Source organism: Sorex fumeus, unplaced genomic scaffold, assembly GCF_029834395.1.
Source record: "Sorex fumeus unplaced genomic scaffold, SorFum_2.1 ptg000055l, whole genome shotgun sequence".
Taxonomy (NCBI): Eukaryota; Metazoa; Chordata; class Mammalia; order Eulipotyphla; family Soricidae; genus Sorex; species Sorex fumeus.
The window spans coordinates 8,801,747-8,811,079 of NW_026606112.1; the positions used below are offsets into that span (position 1 = coordinate 8,801,747).

Below are 9,333 nucleotides of genomic sequence, written 5' to 3' on the forward strand. Positions count from 1 at the left end.
ACTCAATATTTCTTTTGCAAACCACAGGAACCAATAGGAGAGAGAACAAAAGGGAATGCCTTGCAACAGAGGTCGGGTGGGATGGCAGGAAATGGGCGGTGGGGTGGGAGGTATACTGGGATCATTGGTGGTGGAGAATGGGCACTAGTGGAGTGATGCGTACTCGATCATAATATAACTGAAACCCAAGCACAAAAATTTGTAAGTATACAACTGTACCTCATGGTGTTTCACTAATAAAATTTTTTTAAAAAATGTTTTACAAAGTCTTCCAGCAAAACAAGTATATAAGAGCCTATACTTTATTAACCCCTTATAGATGAAATTAATTGAGATTTTTATGATCACGTTTAATTATTCTTGATGTTATCCTTGATCAAATAAATATGCCTATTGGCAGAAAGTTTTATATTTCAGTATAAAACTTCAGAGTACTCTAATGGCTGACAGGATATGGCCTTATTTGCTTATAAATTATCTTTTCTCCATAGTTTTCAAATAAAGAATAGTTAGGAAAATATGTATATCTATGTTGTATATGCATAAGTATGTGTATATTATATAACTTTTCTCCCATGTTGTATACACAGTGTCAGTACTTAACAAATTTCATTTTTACAGTTTCTTTCAATACCTGGCCACAAGGCTTCAAACAGACATTGAAATTTGCTTCCTCTTTTACTTAAGGAGAGTAAGAACTAAAATCATACTTTATTGATTTTCAAGTTGCTTACAGCTAGACCTTTCCCATGATCTAAAAAAATCACAGTGAATAAAGCCCAAGGACTCATTATATATCTCAGAAGATTCATCCCCATGATCAACTATGCACAAATAAGATTTCATTCCAGAAGATCTTCTCCATGTTTCACTGGTTAAATGCTTAGGTCTTGTATGTTTTAGATGAGAGTAACTATCTTTGAGGAAGACATGAAGAACTTTGACCTTGTAACTTTCAGAAATTCAATAAGCAGAGTTGCATAATTTTATTATGTTGGCCTCTTGAAATTCAGCAAAAACTAGTGTTGATATTTATAGTTTGTATTTTATGCATAATTCCTTTCGTTGCCTAAAGCAACTGGAATTTATCAACTCTTCTAAATAGATGACTCAACTGACTTTGCAGAAACAACGTCAATTAGAGTGTTCAGGAAACTATTTTAGATTTAGTGTTGCTTCTTTTGGGAGATCCGTGCCTCTTTCTAATTGTTTAGCAATGAATGCATAGAATATTTAGGAGACTATTTTAGACTAGAAGTCATTCCTTTAAGGAAAATTGTGACTTTTCCAGTTGTTTAGCAATGAATGCATATAATTAAACTTGAAAATAGGAGGGACTGACAATGCTGGAGTTTATCTAAGACCTATAATTCTGGAAAACAAGAGAAGGTTAATGGAATCTCCCTCTTCACTCCCGTCACCATCACCATCACTCTTAGGTATTTATAAAAGGTTTCCAGCAAATACGCATTTCCCTTGAAGGTCTTGATAAAACTCATTGAGAATGTCTCTTTTTCTGTGGTAAGACCAGACTCAGACCTATACTTTTTATTCTTTGTTCTATAAATTAATAACTGAAATATTTGTCCTTGTTTATCAATCAGAATAAAATGTTTTTTAAAAGTTTATCAGACTTTAACTCTTTATTTTCCCAGACAGACACAATTGTACTACTTATGGTTAAAGCTTGTGTACAAACCTTTCATATTCAGTCCCTAAGAATTGACTAAATTAATGGGTAATTAATTAATAGATAATTAATACAAATATAAAGCAGTTCACTGGCATATCCCTTTTGTTCAACCAACTTCCACAATGCTATTTCTTTATAGGTATGATTACTTTCCCATATAAAACATAAATCTATTGCTTTCTAACTTTGAACTATCTTATATATTTCCTTTTTAGAACACTTTTCATAATAATAATTCTTTGGTACCTCTTGAAATTATTCTTTGAAACACAGCTTCTTCTTTCCTCAGTCTAGAGTTTGTTTTGTGTTTGACAAGGAAACATAACACAAACTAATTTTAGGATTGTATGCACTTTTAGATTTGGCCTTTGACAAGGCTTTCAAAATTGGTTCAGCTGATAAAAACAAAACACAACAACAACAACAAAAATTGAATAATTCATGAATTCATGTGGAGTTATTATGGCTAAGATACTCATACAAGAATTGCCTTATTTTAAGAATTCCCCAAAATTAACTGTTAGTTGTAACAATTAAGCAAAATATTACAAAAGTGTTCCATAATAACTAGAGCTCAGCACAGATTGCAGTGTGCTTGTGTCTAAACAAATCTATTTGAGCTATAAAAAACTAAATGTAAAAATTAACCTGTATTTGTGTTGAAGCTGTAAGTTAGATGTGCCTTAGGAAAAACATGGCAGCTTTTTTAAACTGTCCCTGCTTTATGTGTAGTAGCAGATACCATAGTATATTTTCTTATGAAATAAAGTTCTCAATAAATTATACCATTTAGCAAGATACAAAGACAGAAAATATACAATAGATATAAAGTAATGCAACAGATAACTAGAGTATTATAATCATGCCAACATATTGGACATCTTATGGAGAACATAAACAGATTCCTAGAAAATACTAATTCCCAATTTCAGTTGGGAAGAAGGAGAAAATCTGAATGGAATCGATTGTAAGTAAGGAAACTGGAGCAGTATTCAAAAGCTTTAACCCAAGCAAAAGCCCAGAATATAGGATCTTCAGTATTGAATTCTAACAAAAGATTTTACTCTCCTTAAGGATAGTTGCTACTTATGCAGTAACCCATAATGCTTAGGTAGCTCAACCAACCACCACTAGTAATGATTGATGGCCTTGAAAGCTATTTCTAATAAAGGTCCCAGAAATCAAGAAGTGCCAGATATAGAACCTATAGTCTCAAATTAATATATAAGAAAAGTACTTTATTTTTGAGTTACACCGCTTGTCCTCAATTAACCCAAATTCTTCACTTTTTAAAAATTATTTGATGCCACACCCAACTATGCTCAAGGCTTAATCTTTGCTCTGTGCTCAGGGATCACTCCTGGTGGTGCTCAGGGGAATATGTATGTTGTTAAAGATATGTGCTGTTAGGGTTTTTGCATGCAAATCAAGCAACTTAACTCCTATACTATCTTCCCAGTCCTATACAAATGTTTGAACAGATATTTTTTTTCCCTTTATTTTATTTTATTTTTTTTTTAAAGTTGTAGATTTACAATTTTTTTGTGCTTGGGTTTCAATTATACAATGATCAGATACCCATCCCTCCACCAGTGCCCATTTTCCACCACCATGGATAATATCCCTCCCACCCCCATCCCCCCATCCCCCCTGCCTCTGTGGCAGGGCAATCCCCTGTGTTCTCTCTCTCCTTTTGGGTGTTGTGGTCTGCAAAAGAGGCATTGAGTGGCAAACATGTTCAGTCCATAGTCTACTTTCGACATGCATCTCCCCTCCTGGGAGGATCCTCCAAACATCCTTTATTTGGTGCTCCCTTCTCTATCTGAACTGCCCTTTCCTCTAGGATACCCGGCTGGCCTCTAAGTTATGGAGTAATCCTCCTGGTGCTGATCTCAGCTATTCTTGGGTATTAATCTCATACTTTGTTACTTTATATCCCCCAGATGAATGCAATCTTTCTATGTCTATCCCTCTCTTTCTGACTCATTTCGCTTAGCATGATACTTGCCATATTGTACCACTTGTATGTAAATTTCATGACTTCATCTTTTCTAACAGCTACATAGTACTCCATTGTGTAGATGTACCAAAGTTTCTTTAACCAATCATCTGTTCTTGGGCATTCAGTGAACAGATATTTAACATACAGCATTTCTAAACACTTCTGCAAACTTACAGGAGGAAAATAATCCAAATAAAATATATGAATCCTACATTGTCCTGATTCTGAAACCAGACATGAATACCTTAGAAAATAAAAATTTTAAGCAGTCTCTCTGAAAAACACGAATGTGGATATCAGGAAAATATTAGTGAACCGAATTCAAGATTTTTAAATGAATAATCATACATCATTATCAAATGGGATTTATTTCAAGAATGCAAGAATGGTGGACCCTATAAAAATTAAGAATATTATTATGACAATAACATAAAGGACAAATATTGCATTATCCTTCCAATAAAAGTAAAAACCACCATAAACAACAAAATTTGACAAGATCAAACACAATTTTATCATAATAAAATGGACCCAGAATAAATATGCTGCAATATGATAAAGAACACATGTGACAAAGTCATAGCTGACATCATATTAAATGTAGAAACACTGAAAGCCTTTCATTGATTACAATCATGAAAAAGTGTCTACTCTCACCACTACTCTTCAAGTTAGTGTTGGAGTACTTAACATGAGATTAGGATCATATAGATACCCACATTGAAAAGAAGTAAATAGGCTACAAAATGAATTATGTTGGGGTGCAAGCACCTTAACTCCTGTACTGTCTCTACAGTCCTAAAACAAAGTTTGAATGGATATTTAACATATAGCATTTCTAAACACTTCTGCAAGTTAAAGGATGAAAATAATCAAAATATAACATATGAATCCAACATTGTTGGCTTTACAAAAATATAATTCTTTTTGTTTTTTAAACAAAATAAAAGCAAAAATGTAACTCTTTTTGTATGGGAGAATGTCAACCCACATATGGCATTGCTTAGAGGTCATTCTTGGCTCTCTTATATCTATTTTATTTCTGATGAAGCTCCCAGGAATCAAGAAGTGCCAGAGAAAGAACCTAAAGTCTTAAATTTTTTGGATTATTCCAGAAAGTTTTTGTGCCCAGGGAACATATGTGATATTGGGTATGGAACTGGGGCCACAATTCATTTTCATATGCGAATAATATTCTTTTACAAAGGAAAAATAGGAAACAAATCATACTGAAAACTGCCTCAAATAATTAAATGATTTACAGTAAACTCAACAATGGAAAAGGAAAGATCTAGACACAAAATTTTAAGACATTCTTTAAACAAAGAAAAGAAGAATTAAAATTCTTAAAATTGTTTTAATTGTAAAAGAAAAAATCAATGGAATATTAATAAAAAACAATGGCATTTTTATATAAATATAGCAAAAACATTATCAGATTTGTTTGTAGCTGAATGGCCAAAATTTTCCATGTGAAACATCAAAAATAGAGTTATCAATACATGCTTGCTAACCTCATGCTATTTCACAAGATTATAGTTAAACTATCACAGCATTTGAATATATGAAGACACACAGTGCAACAAAATTGAGAGTACACAAATAAGCCTAGAAATATGATAAGTATATAGATACAGAGATAGATAGATATGTAGATAGATAGAAGTGATAGATACATAGATATGTAGATAGATGATAGCTAGATAGATAATTTATAACAGCAGGTTAAGATCCTCAATAGCAGTTGAACATGTTTTCCTGTTTAGTGAAAACCATGTAGCCACATTCAAAAGAATAATGAAACTAAACCAACCAGTATTCTACATAATCCACAAATTAACACAAACCAAATTAAACTGTAACTAAGTAAAAACTGGAGCCATAAAATAAATAGAAAATATAGGTGATACTTCTCAATATCAGTGCCAAAGCTCTGTTTAGATAATTGTCTCCAATATCAGAGGAATCAAAATTATGCAATTGATATTACATTAAATTAAAAAACATTTTTGACAGTGAAACAAACTTACATCAAAGAAAAAAAGACAATCTAGTCAAAGGGAGAAGGTTTTTTCTACCATATGTCTAACAAAGGATTAATTTCCAAAATATTTAATTTCCAAGAATTTACAAAAATCAACAATGAAATATTAACAACCTAATTAAAAAATAATGGGCAGACTAAAAGCACAATCCAAAAAAAAAGACATCTGCACTTCAATTCACATTGTAGAACTATTCACAATGGCCCAAATCTTGAAACAACCCAAGAGCCCAAAGACAGATGGCTGGTAAAGAAACTATGGTACATATACATAATGGAATCCTTCTCAGTAGGAAATGATGAACTCATTCAATTTTATACTACATGAATTGATATGGAGAGTATAATATTAAGAGAAATTAGTCAGAGGGAGAGGAACTGAAACATAATGCTCTATATTGTAAGTGGGATATAAAAAAAAAAAACACTTCATAAGGGAATATCAAAGTCCCATAGGCAATAGAACCAAAAAGCAGGAGAACTGTTCTTCAGTAGGAAGTTTGTCACTGTGGGAAATATATGGGGGTAAATTAGGAAGGGAAATGGTAGGACAAAGTTGGAAGAAAAAACTTCCAGCTTTAGAGGCAGGCTGGGAAGCAAGAGCAAAATTGGATACATTGATGGAGGGAAGTGTGTAATGGTGAAGTCTGACACTAATTATGAAATATCTCTGTGACTCTGTAATTTACAGTGATTAAAAATGTTAAATATGGATGAAGGACATAAATAGATGATTCTCTAAAGTTGAAATCTACATGGGCAATAAGCATGCAAAAAGATATCTATAATAAATAAAATGTATTAATTTGGGGAAAATGCATGTTAAAACAATAAGAAACATCTCATGCCAATGAGCATGACTGCTAATTATCCAAAGAAAAGAAAAAATGTTGAAAAAAATGTGTAGAATAGGATCAATAACACATTATCAGTAGAAATAAAAATTGGCATCACTGTTGTGGAAAATACTGTCATCAGAAAACAAAGATAAAAATTTGGGGGGGGGCTGGAGCAATAATATAGAGGATAAGGCTCTTGCCTTGCACACAGTCAACCTGGATTTGATTCCTTGCTCTAACTATGATCCCCTGACCTGACATGAGTGATCTCTGCTCACAGGCCAAAGAGTAAGCACTGAACACTCCTAAGTGTGTGGCACACAAACAAACAGCAACAAAGAAACGAACAAATAGGAAAAGCTATTATAGACTATCAAATTGACTAATACCAATTTTTTAGGTTTTAAGTTAGTAAATTTCAAATATTAAAATTGTATAAAGACCATTCCAAAAATCTGTTTTTTATATCATAGTCTACATTTCATTGGTTGATCACAAGTTGAAAGGTAACTTGGATTTTACAAACTCTATGAAGAGATTTATTACTAGAATAACAGACATTGTTGTTAGGTACCACCAGAATAAATAGTGCACAAAAACTTAGAAGAAAAAGAGAAATCTTATCATTGACAAATCTTAACTAGCAACCAAACAAAAATTCAGCATTTTCAACAATAGTGAACATTTCAGTGTGTTCTTGCTCTCTGCCCATAAATACAAGGCAAGCAATTTTCTTGAGAGTGATATTTGGGGTATGAGTCCAAGTCAATCTTAGGACCTCAACAACATTCAGAAGCTACTAAAATAATATGCTGAATTCTGATATTGTATCTATAAACTGGAGCTGATATAATCTTTTGTGATTCAGGTGTTCTACTAATGTGTGTATGTATATACCTATGTGTGTGTGAATGTGTGTGTACATATATGTGTATCTAAAGGGATGGAGTGATAGCACAGTGGTAGGGTGTTTGCCTTCAGAGCAGCCAGCCCAGCCGAGCCAGGTGCGATTCCTCCGCCCCTCCCGGAGAGCCCGGCAAGCTACCAAGAGCATCTTGCTTGCCCAGCAAAACCTGACAAGCTCCTCATGACCTATTCAATATGCCAAACATAGTAACAAGTCTCAAAATGGAGAGGTTACTGGCCCACTCAAGTAAATCAATGAACAACGGGAGTACAGGTTCCCCATATGAACAAACAAACAACAAACAAACAAACCCTGCTGATATACAGATATGTACATACATACTCATGTATGTATATATATATATATATATATATATATATATATGTACATAAAATGAAGTACATCATAAGACACTAAATACCCATCTTCCGGAATTGTCGTACCATATTTGATAGGGTTCAAATATGGTAACACCAACAAGGGTGATTAGAGGTCGTCCCCAAAGCCTCTATCCCTCTCGGAAAGACTGGCAAGCTACCGAGAGTATTCTGCACTCATGGAAGAGCCTGGCAAGCTGTCCGTTGTGTATTCGATATGCCAAAACCAGTAACTACAACTGGTCTCATTCACCTGACCCTAAAGGCTTCACTGACATGGCAGCACTGAGAAGGATGAGAAAGGAGAGGCCGACAAAATCTCAAGGTCGACCTAGGCTGCCACAACGAAGGAAGACAAAAATGATCGTCTGTACTTTCAATGCACATACGCTAGCATCAGACACATCCATCGAGGATCTGATGGTACAAGCGTGAATGATCAAGTACGACATCATTGGTCTGACCGAGACAAGAAGGCACGAATCTCACCATGCCGTTTTCGACACTGGAGAAGAATTGTTCCTCAGAACATGCGATAAAAGAGGTGTTGGAGGCGTCGGTGTCCTTGTCAACACAAACTTGGCCAAGAGCATTGATTCATTCGAATGCCTAACAACCCGAATCAGACGTTTACATTTGAATAGATGTGACTCACTGCCTGCAGTTTCTATCTTCATTGTCTATGAACCAACATCTCATTATGATGAAAGAGAAAACGAGAAGTTCTACATAGAGCTAGAGAAGTTCTATAAAGAAGACCACACCTTCTACAAGATCATTGTGGGTGATTTTAATGCCAAGATAGGACCGAGAAGATCAGCTGAAGAACTTCACATCGGGACCCATGGCCTAGAATGGACCGAACAGGGTGAGAGACTGTCTGAGTTCATCATGTCGACCAAGACCATTCATGGTAACTCACAGTTCCAGAAGGCAGAATCTAAACAATGGACACGGGAGTCTCCCGGTGGACGATTACACAACGAAATAGACCACATCATATTCAATCGACGGTTCTGCCTGATTGATGTCGCTGTTGTCCCAAAATTTCGAACGGGATCGGATCACCGTCTCCTTCGTGCAAAATTCTACTTCACAGAGCAGGGAGAAAGGCCTGCAAAGTTCAAAAAGAGAACTCCCAGAATGACCACCAACTGCGAACTCTTTGGTACGATTGCGGCAACATGGGAAGATGCCATTGTTGACAACATTGACGAGGAATACGATCGACTGGTTCAGCACCTCCATGAATGTGCGAGGAACGCCAAGAGAGAGGTAGCCACAAAAAATCACCTATCTTCAAGAACTCTTGAGCTAATTCGCCAGCGTGGTTTGGCGCATGCCTCAGGCAACCACAAGAAAACGTCTGAGCTTGCAAAACAGTGCAGAGTTGCGATCAAGGAAGACCTCAAAGAGAGAAGAGCAGAAGTACTGGTAGATGCGGCAGAAGCCAGGAAAAGTATTCATAATG

At 35.1% G+C, this 9,333-nt stretch overlaps 1 pseudogene; it reads left to right on the plus strand.

Moving 5' to 3' along the window:
- Positions 1-8,627, plus strand: part of LOC130034028 (uncharacterized) — a 51,842-nt pseudogene extending 43,215 nt beyond the window's left edge.
- Positions 8,628-9,333: the final 706 nt, after the last annotated feature.